A 15,111-nucleotide genomic window follows, 5' to 3' on the forward strand; every position below is an offset into this window, starting at 1 on the left:
TACCATTTGAATGTCTCAACAGAAATCGAGACTCATCAGACCAGGCAACATTTTTCCAGTCTTCAACAGTCCAATTTTGTTGAGCTCGTGCAAATTGTAGCCTCTTTTTCCTATTTGTAGTGGAGATGAGTGGTACCCGGTGGGGTCTTCTGCTGTTGTAGCCCATCCGCCTCAAAGTTGTGCGTGTTGTGGCTTCACAAATGCTTTGCTGCATACCTTGGTTGTAACGAATGGTTATTTCCGTCAACATTGCTCTTCTATCAGCTTGAATCAGTCGGCCCATTCTCCTCTGACCTCTAGCATCCACAAGGCATTTTCGCCCACAGGACTGCCGCATACTGGATGTTTTTCCCTTTTCACACCATTCTTTGTAAACCCTAGAAATGGTTGTGCGTGAAAATCCCAGTAACTGAGCAGATTGTGAAATACTCAGACCGGCCCGTCTGGCACCAACAACCATGCCACGCTCAAAATTGCTTAAATCACCTTTCTTTCCCATTCTGACATTCAGTTTGGAGTTCAGGAGATTGTCTTGACCAGGACCACACCCCTAAATGCATTGAAGCAACTGCCATGTGATTGTTTGACTAGATAATTGCATTAATGAGAAATAGAACAGGTGTTCCTAATAATTCTTTAGATGAGTGTATATATAGTTGAAACTTCCTGTATATAGTGTATATCGATCCTTCCCTTTCTATCACTTGTGCAATAAAAGTACATGATAATCTCTTGACCGGATAACCTCTTCCTTTTTTATTAAGCTTAAAGAGGTTTTTGAAACAAAATTCCCAGAAGAAGGAGAAGGTTTGGAAAAGCATGTAGGAGTATGAAGTGGTTGAGACACAGGCATTTCTACTCTACTTTTATGTCTTCCCCAAGCAGTGTTGCATTCGGAGATGATTCCATAAAATGATTTGCTTAGAGTCTTTGTATATTTGACAAGCAACCCTTATCACATACTTGAATGTCTTTAGAGAGACAGCACATACATGGCCAGTAGCTGGTAATCCTACATTAAATATTACTCAGTTTGTCATTATTATTACGTCTGGTTGGTGTCTCCACCTGATTTTTGTGCAATAAATGTTTTCTTTAAATTAAAGCTGTATCTGGCATATATGGCACATACCGTATATGTCGTATCTGACACTATACGGCATTTTGATTGTTATTATGGGTAGTGCCATATATCTGTTTGTTGGTCTAATACACAAAATCTTCAACCAAGAACCTTCTTATGAAAAAAATTGAGGCTGAGTTGAATCCACCAATCAATGGCCCCATGGCACCCATAGGCGCTGTCTAAATTGTACCTTAACTTTGGGCTCCAGGTTCCAACAACATTCTGCAAAGATCTCAGAGGCTTTGTAGAGGTTTGATAACATTTCCAGAGCATAAAGAGTAGAGATGTCGCGAACATAAAATTTTCCGTTCGCGAACGGCGAACGCGAATTTCCTCGAATGTTCGCGAACGGGCGAACCGCTGAACCGCCATAGACTTCAATAGGCAGGCGAATTTTAAAACCCACAGGGACTCTTTCTGGCCACAATAGTGATGGAAAAGTTGTTTCAAGGGGACTAACACCTGGACTGTGGCATGCCGGAGGGGGATCCATGGCAAAACTCCCATGGAAAATTACATAGTTGACGCAGAGTCTGGTTTTAATCCATAAAGGGCATAAATCACCTAACATTCCTAAATTGTTTGGAATAACATGCTTTAAAACATCAGGTATGATGTTGTATCTATCAGGTAGTGTAAGGCTGGGTTCAGACCTGAGCGTCTTTGATATGCGCGTTTAACGCGCGTTTTTGACGCACGTTTTTTGCAATAGTAAACGCGCGTTTGACGCGCGTTTGTATGATTGACTGCAATGTCCTATGGCCACAAACGCGCTGTAAAATGCCCCAAAGAAGCTCAAGTACTTGTTTGAGCGTAGGGCGTTTTACAGCGCGTTTTTCAGCGCTGTAAAACGCTCAAGTGAGAACCAGGGCCATAGGGAAGCATTGGTTTTCATGTGTTGAGCGTTTTACAGCGCGTTTGAACGCGCTGTAAAACGCTCAAGTGTGAACCCAGCCTAAGGGTTACACCCGCTTCACAGTGACAGACCAAACTATGACAGACCAAACTCCCTGTTTAACGCACCGCAAACAACCGCAAACAGTCCATTTGCACAACCGCAAACTCCCCATTTGCACAAGGTTGGATACCAAGCTAGCCATGTCCCGTTCCTTGTCCTCACTGATGTCATTGAAGGTCTCTTCCTCCACCCAGCCACGTACAACACCAAGGGTCCCCGAAAGGTGACAACAAGCCCCAAGGGACACCTGCTGTATTTGGTCTTCCACCTCCTCAAAGTCACCTTCCTCCTCTGACTCCTCTTCTTCAGACTCCTCTCTCTGCGTTGCCTCTCTCTGCATTATTATAAGTTGTGTTAAGTAGTACTATTCCTATCAGTTTAATCCCTGTTACGCCCCCTATCAGGGGACGTGTATATGGAATCGATTTTAGGAACCGGGAGATGGGAAAAGATGCTTGGTAGGTCCTCCTACTTCCAATTTGGGGCACTGCGAGTGCAATCTACTGTGCCACCAGATAGGAGTGGTGTGTTAAGTAGTACTATTCCTATCAGTTTAATCCCTGTTACGTCCCCTATCAGGGGACGTGTATATGGAATCAATTTTAGGAACCGGGAGATGGAAAAAGATGCTTGGTCGGTCCTCCTACTTCCAATTTGGAGCACTGCGTGTGCAATCTACTGTGCCACCAGATAGGAGTGGTGTGTTAAGTAGTACTATTCCTATCAATTTAATCCCTGTTACGTCCCCTATCAGGGGACGTGTATATTGAATCGATTTTAGGAACCGGGAGATGGAAAAAGATGCTTGGTCGGTCCTCCTACTTCCAATTTGGGGCACTGCGCGTGCAATCTACTGTGCCACCAGATAGGAGTGGTGTGTTAAGTAGTACTATTCCTATCAGTTTAATCCCTGTTACGTCCCCTATCAGGGGACGTGTATGGAATAGATTTTAGACAACCGCAAAGAGTTGTCAATAGTTGACACACTCATGACATAAATTTAATTCCTCTATGTGTCAATCTTGGTGTAGTGATGACTGTGCTCGTGCGCATGTTTGAGAGATTGCAGGCGATGGGGTTTTTTCAAAGCCTATGGTCGTGCTGAGGTAGTTCAGTGTCAGTTAAGTGACCCAGAAAACAATGATTCTGCAGTGTGGGCCCATTGTTGGTCTAGTAGGCTTTAATGATCACCTTAGATGATCACAAAGAAAATTAATGTTTTTTCTATGCAAAATTATCCAGCCGATCGCTTTTGGTCTGTTCACAATGAAGCAACGACCTTATCATCTGGGGTGTGCCAACATTGCCATTGCCAACACACTCATAGAGGTGATCGCTTCATTGTGATACGCAAGCCCCCTTACCACAACAAGGTAACGATCACGAAGGGGAATTGACACATGTATGTGCCTTATTTTTTATTTTTTTTTGCAGCCACAATGCAGCACCAGAGGCCCAAAAATTAGGCATGTACACATGCCTGATAAATTAGGTACTGTTGCAGTCGCTGCTGGCAGAAATTGCACTAAAACATTGCGGCTTGAACCCTAGTTGGTGGCGGATAAGTCACGCAAGTCATCCGGCATTCAGAGATAAAATACAGCAGCGTGTGGACCATTTTTAGCCCAAGGCAGCTCATCTCATCAGGCCTTTTTTAGTCGAATGTATCGTCCACTGTCAGTCCCTTCGGGATCCATGCCTCATTCATCTTAATAAAGGTAATCTAGACTTTTTTGATCTAGGCAACTTCTCTTCTCAGTGACAATACCTCCTGCTGCACTGAAGGTCCTTTCTGACAGGACACTTGAAGCGGGGCAGGCCAGAAGTTCTATCGCAAATTGGGATAGCTCAGGCCACAGGTCAAGCCTGCACACCCAGTAGTCAAGGGGTTCACTCGCTCCTCTGAGTGTCGATATCTGCAGTTAAGGCGAGGTAGTCTGCTACCTGTCGGTCGAGTCGTTCTCTGAGGGTGGACCCTGAAGGGCTGTGGCGATGCGTAGGACTTAAAAAGCTCTGCATGTCCTCCATCAACAACATGTCTGTAAAGCGTCCTGTCCTTGCCGGCGTGGTCGTGGTAGGAAGAGGATTACTTTCACCTTTTCCCCTGTTGCTGTGACATCACCCTTATACGCTGTGTAAAGCATACTTTTTAATTTATTTTGGAACTGCTGCATCCTTTTCGACTTGCGGTAATTCGGTAACATTTCAGGCACTTTCTGCTTATACCGGGGGTCTAGTAGCGTGGGCACCGGGTACAGATCGTTCTCCTTCAGCCTTTTTATACGAGGGTCCCTCAACAGGCACAACAGCATGAAAGACCCCATTTGCACAAGGTTGGATGCTGAGCTACTCATGTCCCGTTCCTCGTCCTCAGTGATCTCACTGAAGGTATGTTCTTCCCCCCAGCCACGTACAACACCACGGGTACCAGATAGGTGACAACGAGCACCCTGGGATGCCTGCTGTGGTTGGTCTTCCTCCTCCTCCTCAAAGCCACATTCCTCCTCTGACTCCTCTTCATCATACTCCTCTTCCAGCATTGCCGCAGGTCCAGCAAACGATGCTGATAAGGCTGTTTCTGGTGGTGATGGTGACCACAACTCTTCCTCTTCACGCTCATCTACGGCCTGATCCAGCACTCTTCGCAGGGCACGCTCCAGGAAGAAAACAAATGGGATGATGTCGCTGATGGTGCCTTCGGTGTGACTGACTAGGTTTGTCACCTCCTCAAAAGGACGCATGAGCCTACAGGCATTGTGCATGAGCATCCAGTAACGTGGCAAAAAAATTCCCAGCTCCGCAGAGGCTGTCCTAGCACCCCGGTCATACAAATACTCGTTGACGGATTTTTCTTGTTGGAGCTGGCGGTCGAACATTAGGAGTGTGTTGAATTCCAACGTGTCGGGCTGTCACAAATCAAGCACCTCACTGGCATGTTGTTTCGCCGCTGGATATCTGAAAAGTGCACCATGGCCGTGTAGGAACGCCTGAAATGGCCACACACCTTGGCCTGCTTGAGGACGTCCTGTAAGCCTGGGTACTTATGCACAAAGCGTTGTACGATCAGATTACACACATGTGCCATCCAGTTGGTGCGGAGTCAGCCACTGATCCACCTGTGCGTTCAGGGTGGAAAGGAGTGCTGGTCCGGTGTGACTCTCTGCTTTCAGGCAAGTCAACCCCAAGACGGCGTGACACTGTCGTATCCGGGATGTGGAATAGCCCCTGGGGAGCTGGGGGGGTGCCGTTGATGTGGAGCAAGACACAGCAGCAGAAGAGGACTCAGCCGAGGAGGTTATGGAAGAGGATGGAGTAGGAGGCGTAAAGGAGGTGGCAGCAGGCCTGCCTGCATGCCGTGGCGGTGTCACCAACTCCTCTGCAGAGCCACGCATTCCATGCTTGGCAGCCGTCAGCAGGTTTACCCAATGCGCAGTGTAGGTGATATACCTGTTCTGACCGTGCTTTGCAGACCAGGTATCAGTGGTCAGATGGACCCTTGCCCCAACACTGTGTGCCAGACATGTCATTACTTCCTTTTGCACAATCGAGTACAGGTTGGGGATTGCCTTTTGTGCAAAGAAATTTCAGCCGGGTACCTTCCACTGCGGTGTCCCAATAGCTACAAATTTTTTGAAGGCCTCAGACTCCACCAGCTTGTATGGTAAAAGCTGGCGGGCTAAGAGTTCCGACAAGCCAGCTGTCAGACGCTGGGCAAGGGGGTGACTTTGTGACATTGGCTTCTTACGGTCAAACATGTCCTTGACAGACACCTGATTGTGGGCAGATGAGCAGGAACTGCTCAAGGCGAGAGACGGAGTGGCGGATGGTTGAGAGGGGGCAAGGAGGACAGCAGTGGTTGACGTGGCTGAAGATGCTGGACCAGGAGGAGGATGGCGGCTTTGAGTTTGTGTGCTGCTTGTACTGATGTGTTGATCCCATAGGTGTTTGTGATGTGCGATCATGTGCCTTCGCAAAGCAGTTGTACCTAGGTGGGTGTTGGACTTCCCACGACTCCGTTTCTTTTGGCACAGGTTGCAAATGGCATCGCTGTTGTCAGAGGCAGACACACAAAAAAAATGCCACACTGCTGAGCTCTGCAATGACGGCATTCTGGTGGTGGCAACAGCATGCGATGATTGGCATGCTGTCTGGCTGACCCCAGGTGCCGATGCATGCTGTCTGACTGTGCCACTAGCTCCTTGCGACGACCTCCCCCTGCTTCCAACTCGTCTCCTCCTCCTCTCTGTCTCCCCATCTGAACTTTCCCCCTGTTCTTCTTCTCTTCGAGCGGGCACCCACGTAACATCCACGGACACATCGTCATCATCAACCGCTTCACTTGTATCTGACAACTCAGCAAAGGAAGCAGCAGCGGGTACAACATCATCATCATCACACCGTACGTCCATGTGTGTAATGCTGCCTGACTGAGACATATCCCTGTTATCTACATCCTCTGGCAATAATGGTTGCGCATCACTCATTTCTTCCAACTGATGTGTAAATAACTCCTCTGACAGATCAAGTGAAGCGGCTGTGGTGCTAGTGTTGGTGGTGGCGGCAGGGGGGCGAGTGGTAACTTGAGAGGTGCCCGAAGCTGAGCTGGAGGAGGATGGTGCGTCAAGGTTCCATGTGGAAGCTGTAAAAGATTGGGTGTCCTGTGTTAGCCAGTCAACTATGTCCTCAGAACTTTTCGAGTTCAGGGTACGTGGCCTCTGAACACTGGGTATTAATCTAGGGCCAAAGGGAATCACAGCACCACGGCGGCCCCTGTGGGGTGGCCTGCCTCTGCCTGTAATTTTTTTAGATTAGTTTAGTTGTACTATGCGTGCAAGCTACTGTGACACCAGATATGAGTTGCACTGGTGTGACACTGTGCCCTGGCAGGGCCTCAAACGCACACGCGTGAAGGCAACTGACTGCTATTATTTCACAGTCAAAATAGTATTTTTTTTTTTAAATGTACACTACTGTGACACCAGATATGAGTTGCACAGGTGTGACACTATGCCCTGGCAGAGCCTGAAACGCACACGCGTGAAGGCAACTGACTGCTATTATTTCACAGTCAAAATTGTATTATTTTTTTTTAAATGTACACTACTGTGACACCAGATATGAGTTGCACTGGTGTGACACTGTGCCCTGGCAGGGCCTGAAGCACACACGCGTGAAGGCAACTGACTGCTATTATTTCACAGTCAAAATTGTTGTTTTTTCTTTTAAATGTACACTACTGTGACACCAGATATGAGTTGCACTGGTGTGACACTGTGCCCTGGCAGGGCCTGAAGCGCACACGCGTGAAGGCAACTGACTGCTATTATTTCACAGTCAAAATTGTAGTTTTTTTTTTATGTACACTACTGTGACACCAGATATGAGTTGCACTGGTGTGACACTGTGCCCTGGCAGGGCCTGAAACGCACACGCGTGAAGGCAACTGACTGCTATTATTTCACAGTCAAAATTGTAGTTTTTTTTAAAATGTACACTACTGTGACACCAGATATGAGTTGCACTGGTGTGACACTGTGCCCTGGCAGGGCCTGAAACGCACACGCGTGAAGGCAACTGACTGCTATTATTTCACAGTCAAAATTGTAGTTTTTTTTTTAAATGTACACTACTGTGACACCAGATATGAGTTGCACTGGTGTGACACTGTGCCCTGGCAGGGCCTGAAACGCACACACGTGAAGGCAACTGACTGCTATTATTTCACAGTCAAAATTGTAGTTTTTTTTAAAATGTAAACTACTGTGACACCAGATATGAGTTGCACTGGTGTGACACTGTGCCCTGGCAGGGCCTGAAACGCTCACACGTGAAGGCAACTGACTGCTATTATTTCACAGTCAAAATTGTATTTTTTTTTTTAAATGTAAACTACTGTGACACCAGATATGAGTTGCACTGGTGACACTGTGCACTAGCAAGGCATGAAACACACACGCGTGCAGGCAACTGACTGCTTTTATATTACAGTCAAAAAATATATATTTTTTTTAATGCAAGCTACTGTGACACCAGATATGAGTGGTGGCACTGGGCAAGTGGGCACAGTATACGCTGTGAGCCTGACACACACGCTGGCATGCAACTGCAATTAGATTACACAGGGGAAAAAAAGAAAAAAGCAGACTGATGTTCTAGCCCTAAAAAGGGCTTTTTGGGGTGCTGTCCTTACAGCAGAGATCAGATGAGTCTTTCAGGACTGTAGTGGACACTGAATACACTAGCCTAGCTATCGATTTCCCTATTAAATCAGCAGCAGCTACACTGTAGCTCCTCTCACTAAGAATGCAGCTTCCGAATGAATCTAAAATGGATGCTGTCCAGGAGGTGGGAGGGTCTGGGAGGGAGGGTATGATGCTTATTGGCTGGAATGTGTCTGCTGACTGTGAGGTACAGGGTCAAAGTTTACTCAATGATGACGAATAGGGGACGGACCGAACATCGCATATGTTCGCCCGCCGCGGCGAACAAGCTATGTTCGCCGGCGAATAGTTCGGGACATCTCTAATAAAGAGAACACCTATAGCAAACTGAAGACTACTAATCTCAGCAGCCATGGACACTGGGTGAGGTCAAATCTTTCTTTATGAAAAAAAAAACTAAAATAACAGGACTGAAGACTGTGATAACACTTCCATTTTAATTCATATGATAGCTTTTCTTATTCTCATTAGTGATGACCTCAATATAACTATGCATAGCATGTTCAGAGAGCGCATTCGATTTTATGGGATTTTTGCATTTACATCGTCTACATGTTTGCAGTCATATTAAGAAGAAAATCACCTCTGTCATATTTAATGCAACCAAAGGTCGAAAGCATATTAAATTTAAATGCTCCAGCATAAATTAGTTATGATAGTATTTTTGGCTAAATGAGGAAACCTGACCGTATTAATAATACAGATGGAGAGGGAAATTAACCTGAATATAAAATATCACATTGCACCATTTTTGCATTAGTCTGCAGCAACAGAATATCAGAAGGTTAGTGATTTACAATAAGCTACATTGTCCCTTACTCATCAACAGGGACACCTGTAACACTGTGATAAAGCGAATACATAATCCTACTGCAACAACCATGTGAACACTATAAACTCAGCAATATAAGTTTCCAACTGCTAAAATATGCAAAGTGCACAGAAAATTTGCATCGAAAATTGGCATAAACAGAGAAAATCTAGTTTACTACATCAGTTTATGTTGCAATTTTGATTATTATTTCTGATGCATTTGTACCAAATTAAGGACAGCTACAGTGAGATGCGAAAGTTTGGGCAACCTTGTTAATCGTCATGATTTTCCTGTATAAATCGTTGGTTGTTACGATAAAAAATGTCAGTTAAATATATCATATAGGAGACACACACAGTGATATTTGAGAAGTGAAATGAAGTTTATTGGATTTACAGAAAGTGTGCTATAATTGTTTAAACAAAATTAGGCAGGTGCATAAATTTGGGCACCACCAAAAAGAAATGTAATAAATTTTTAGTAGATCCTCCTTTTGCAGAAATTACAGCCTCTAAACGCTTCCTGTAGGTTCCAATGAGAGTCTGGATTCTGGTTGAAGGTATTTTGGACCATTCCTCTTTACAAAACATCTTTAGTTCATTCAGGTTTGATGGCTTCCGAGCATGGACAGCTCTCTTTAAGTCACACCACAGATTTTCAATTATATTCAGGTCTGGGGACTGAGATGGCCATTCCAGAACGTTGTACTCGTTCCTCTGCATAAATGCCTTAGTGGATTTTGAGCAGTGTTTAGGGTCGTTGTCTTGTTGAAAGATCCAGCCCCCGCGCAGCTTCAGCTTTGTCACTGATTCCTGGACATTGGTCTCCAGAATCTGCTGATACTGAGTGGAATCCATGCGTCCCCCAACTTTGACAAGATTCCCAGTCCCTGCACTCGCCACACAGCCCCACAGCATGATGGAACCACCACCATATTTTACTGTAGGTAGCAGGTGTTTTTCTTGGAATGCTGTGTTCTTTTTCCTCCATGCATAACGCCCCTTGTTATGGCCAAATAACTAAATTTTAGTTTCATCAGTCCACAGCACCTTATTCCAAAATGAAGCTGGCTTGTCCAAATGGGCTTTAGCCCACCTCAAGCGGCACTCTGGATCACTCTCGCATACAGCATCTCCTTGTGTAAAGTGCCCCGAATGGTTGAATGATGCACAGTGACTCCATCTGCAGCAAGATGATGTTGTAGGTCTTTGGTGCTGGTCCGTGGGTTGACTCTGACTGTTCTCACCATTCGTCGCTTCTGTCTATCCGAGATTTTTCTTGGTCTGCCACTTCGAGCCTTAACTTGAACTGAGCCTGTGGTCTTCTATTTCCTCAATATGTTCCTAACTGTGGAAACAGACAGCTTTCTGTATCCTTCCCCTAAACCAGTGGTGGGCAAACTTTTTTGTCAACTGAGCCAAATATTGCCAAAACCACGATTTAAATTTCTTTCGAGAGCCACATTTTTAAAACCTAAAATATTGCGTCAACAGTACCAGTGAGGACTATTAGGGCTCATGCACACGACCATGTCCCCGCCATTGCCATATTGTAGGCCGCATACGGCGGGTCCGCAATTCACGGGCACTGGCCGTGTGCAGCCCACATCAAGGACCCATTCACTTCAATGGGTCCAGGATCCGGGATATGAGTGCTACAGAGTGCTTCCGTGGTGCTTCTGGCTGTGCCTCCGCACTGCAAAAAAGTAGCGCATGCACTACTTTTTTTGCGGTGCGGAGGCACAGCCAGAAGCACCACGGAAGCACTCTGTAGCACTCATATCCCGGATCCTGGACCCATTGAAGTTAATGGGTCCATGATGCGGGCTGCACACGGCCGTGTGCAGCCCGCATCATGGACCCATTTACTTCAGCATGCACTACTTTTTTGCGGTGCGGGCAGTCGAATGTGGATCGCGAACCCCATTCAAGTGAATGGGTCCGCGATAGTCATGCAGCTGCCCCATGGTCTGTGTCCGTGCACAGGCACGGCACCCTTACATTCGTGGGCATGAGCCCAGAGTGTGTTTTTACATACTTTTATATGTACTTTCTTTTATTTTGATCTTGATTATTATTTCATTTTATCTTTATAATTTTTTACTTTTATTAAACTTGTCTGCAGATGTGGATGTAATGTGGGTGACGCACTTATGAGGGATATCTGTCGATGACGCACTTTTGGGGGATATCTGTGGATGACGCACTTTTGGGGGATATCTGTGGATGACGCACTTATGGGGGATATCTGTGGATGACGCACTTATGGGGGATATCTGTGGATGACGCACTTATGGGGGATATCTGTGGATGACGCACTTATGGGGGATATCTGTGGAGGGCACTTATGGGGGATATATGTGGAGGGCACTTATGGGGGATATATGTGGATGACACATATATAGCATAAGATGCTATATATGTGCCCTCCACAGATATCCCCCATAAGTGCCCTCCACAGATATCCCCCATAAGTGCGTCATCCACAGATATCCCCCATAAGTGCCCTCCACAGATATCCCCCATAAGTGCTCTCCACAGATATCCCCCATAAGTGCCCTCCACAGATAACCCCCATAAGTGCCCTCCACAGATATCCCCCATAAGTGCCTTCTAGTAAGTAAAGTAATGTATTAGTGGGGGGACTGGAGGAGGCAGGGACACTTGCGGCGGGGCCGGTGCAGTGCCCGGCGCTGGGCACACACCGGGGGCAGCTCCTACCTTTCTGCTGCAGGACATTTCGCTCCAAGTCTCCTGAGCGGCGGCCTCTTCACCACTCCTCACATGGCCGGCAGTGGGCAGCCGAACTAGAGCACCGCTGCCCGCCCTTCTGCTGCTGTGCGCAGCGTGACATCTCACCCTCCGACATGCGCCTCCTGCCCCGCCTGCCTGCTTCATTCATAAAGTGGAAGGAGCAGACAGACGGGGCAGGAGGCGCATGACGGACATTTTGCAAGCAGTTTGAGCGGCGCGATATGGCTGCTCGGCCGCCCACCCGCCAGCCCGCACCAAAGAGCCGCATTGAAGGTTCTAAAGAGCCGCTTGTGGCTCGCGAACCGCACTTTGCCGACCACTGCCCTAAACCATGATGGTGAACAATCTTTGTCTTCAGGTCATTTGAGAGTTGTTTTGAGACCCCCATGTTGCTACTCTTCAGAGAAAATTAAAATAATTGGATTCACCTGTGTATGTAGGTCAGGGGTCACTGAGCTTACCAAGCCAATTTGAGTTCCAATAATTAGTTCTAAAGGTTTTGGAATCAATAAAATGACAACAGTGCCCAAATTTATGCACCTGCCTAATTTTGTTTAACCGCCTCCGGACCGCCGAATGCAGCGAAGTGTCATGGAGGCGGTTGATTCATTCTTCCTGGACGCATATACGCGTCCTCTCGCGAGACGCGAGATTTCCTGTGAACGCGCGCACACAGGCGCGTGCGTTCACAGGATCGGAAGGTAAGCGAGTGGATCTCCAGCCTGCCAGCGGCGATCGTTCGCTGGCAGGCTGGAGATGCGATTTTTTTTAACCCCTAACAGGTATATTAGACGCTGTTTTGATAACAGCGTCTAATATACCTGCTACCTGGTCCTCTGGTGGTCCCCTTTGCTTGGATCGACCACCAGAGGACACAGGCAGCTCAGTAATAAGTAGCACAAAACACCACTACACTACACCCCCCCTGTCACTTATTAACCCCTTATTTAACCCCTGATCACCCCTGATCACCCCATATAGACTCCCTGATCACCCCCCTGTCATTGATCACCCCCCTGTAAGGCTCTATTCAGACGTCAATATGATTTTTACGGATCCACGGATACATGGATCAGATCCGCAAAACACATACGGACATCTGAATGGAGCCTTACAGGGGGGTGATCAATGACAGGGGGGTGATCACCCCATATAGACTCCCTGATAACCCCCCTGTCATTGATCACCCCCCTGTCATTGATCACCCCCCTGTAAGGCTCCATTCAGACATCCATATGATTTTTACGGATCCACGGATACATGGATCGGATCCGCAAAACACATACGGACATCTGAATGGAGCCTTACAGGGGGGTGATCAATGACAGGGGGGTGATCACCCCATATAGACTCCCTGATCACCCCCCTGTCATTGATCACCCCCCTGTCATTGATCACCACCCTGTAAGGCTCCATTCAGACGTCCATATGATTTTTACGGATCCACGGATACATGGATCGGATCCGCAAAACACATACAGACATCTTAATGGAGCCTTACGGGGGGTGATCAATGACAGGGGGTGATCACCCCATATAGACTCCCTGATCACCCCCCTTTCATTGATCACCCCCCTGTCATTGATCACCCCCCTGTAAGGCTCCATTCAGACGTCCATATGATTTTTACGGATCCACGGATACATGGATCGGATCCGCAAAACACATACGGACATCTGAATGGAGCCTTACAGGGGGGTGATCAATGACAGGGAAGTGATCACCCCATATAGACTCCCTGATCACCCCCCTGTCATTAATCACCCCCCTGTCATTGCTCACCCCCCTGTAAGGCTCTATTCAGACGTCCGTATGTTTTTTACGGATCCACGGATACATGGATCGGATCTGCAAAACACATACGGACATCTGAATGGAGCCTTACAGGAGGGTGATCAATGACAGGGGGGTGATCACCCCATATAGACTCCCTGATCACCCTCCTGTCATTGATCACCCCCCTGTAAGGCTCCATTCAGATGTCCATACGTGTTTTGCGGATCCGATCCATGTATCCGTGGATCCGTAAAAAACATACGGTCGTCCGAATGGAGCCTTACAGGGGGGTGATCAATGACAAGGGGGTGATCACCCCATATAGACTCTCTGTCATTGATCACCCCCCTGTCATTGATCACCCCCCTGTAAGGCTCCATTCAGACATTTTTTTGGCCCAAGTTAGCGGAAATTTTTTTATTACATTTTTTCTTACAAAGTCTCATATTCCACTAACTTGTGTCAAAAATTTAAATCTCACATGAACTCACCATACCCCTCACGGAATCCAAATGCGTAAAATTTTTTAGACATTTATATTCCAGACTTCTTCTCACGCTTTAGGGCCCCTAAAATGCCAGGGCAGTATAAATACCCCACATGTGACACCATTTCGGAAAGTAGACACCCCAAGGTATTCCGTGAGGGGCATATTGAGTCCATGAAAGATTGAAATTTTTGTCCCAAGTTAGCGGAAAGGGAGACTTTGTGAGAAATAAACAAAAAAAAATCAATTTCCGCTAACTTGTGGCAAAAAAAAAAAAATTATATGAACTCGCCGTGCCCCTCATTGAATACCTTGGGGTGTCTTCTTTCCAAAATGGGGTCACATGTGGGGTATTTATACCGCCCTGGCATTTTAGGGGCCCTTAAGAGTGAAAAGAAGTCTGGGATCCAAATGTCTAAAAATGCCCTCCTAAAAGGAATGTGGGCCCCTTTGCGCATCTAGGCTGCAAAAAAGTGTCACACATGTGGTATTGCCGTACTCAGGAGAAGTTGGGGAATGTGTTTTGGGGTGTCATTTTACATATACCAATGCTGGGTGAGAGAAATGTCTCGGTCAAATGCCAACTTTGTATAAAAAAATGGGAAAAGTTGTGTTTTGCCGAGATATTTATCTCACCCAGCATGGGTATATGTAAAATGACACCCCAAAACACATTGCCCAACTTCTCCTGAGTACGGCGATACCACATGTGTGACACTTTTTTGCAGCTTAGGTGGGCAAAGGGGCCCAAATTCCAAAGAGCACCTTTAGGATTTCACAGGTCATTTTTTACACATTTTGATTTCAAACTACTTACCACATATTTGGGCCCCTAGAATGCCAGGGCAGTATAACTACCCCACAAGTGACCCCATTTTGGAAAGAAGACACCCCAAGGTATTCCGTGAGGGTCATGGCGAGTTCCTAGAATTTTTTATTTTTTGTCACAAGTTAGCGGAAAATGATGATTTATTTA

This window comes from Bufo bufo, chromosome 6 (genome assembly GCF_905171765.1).
Source record: "Bufo bufo chromosome 6, aBufBuf1.1, whole genome shotgun sequence".
NCBI lineage: Eukaryota > Metazoa > Chordata > Amphibia > Anura > Bufonidae > Bufo > Bufo bufo.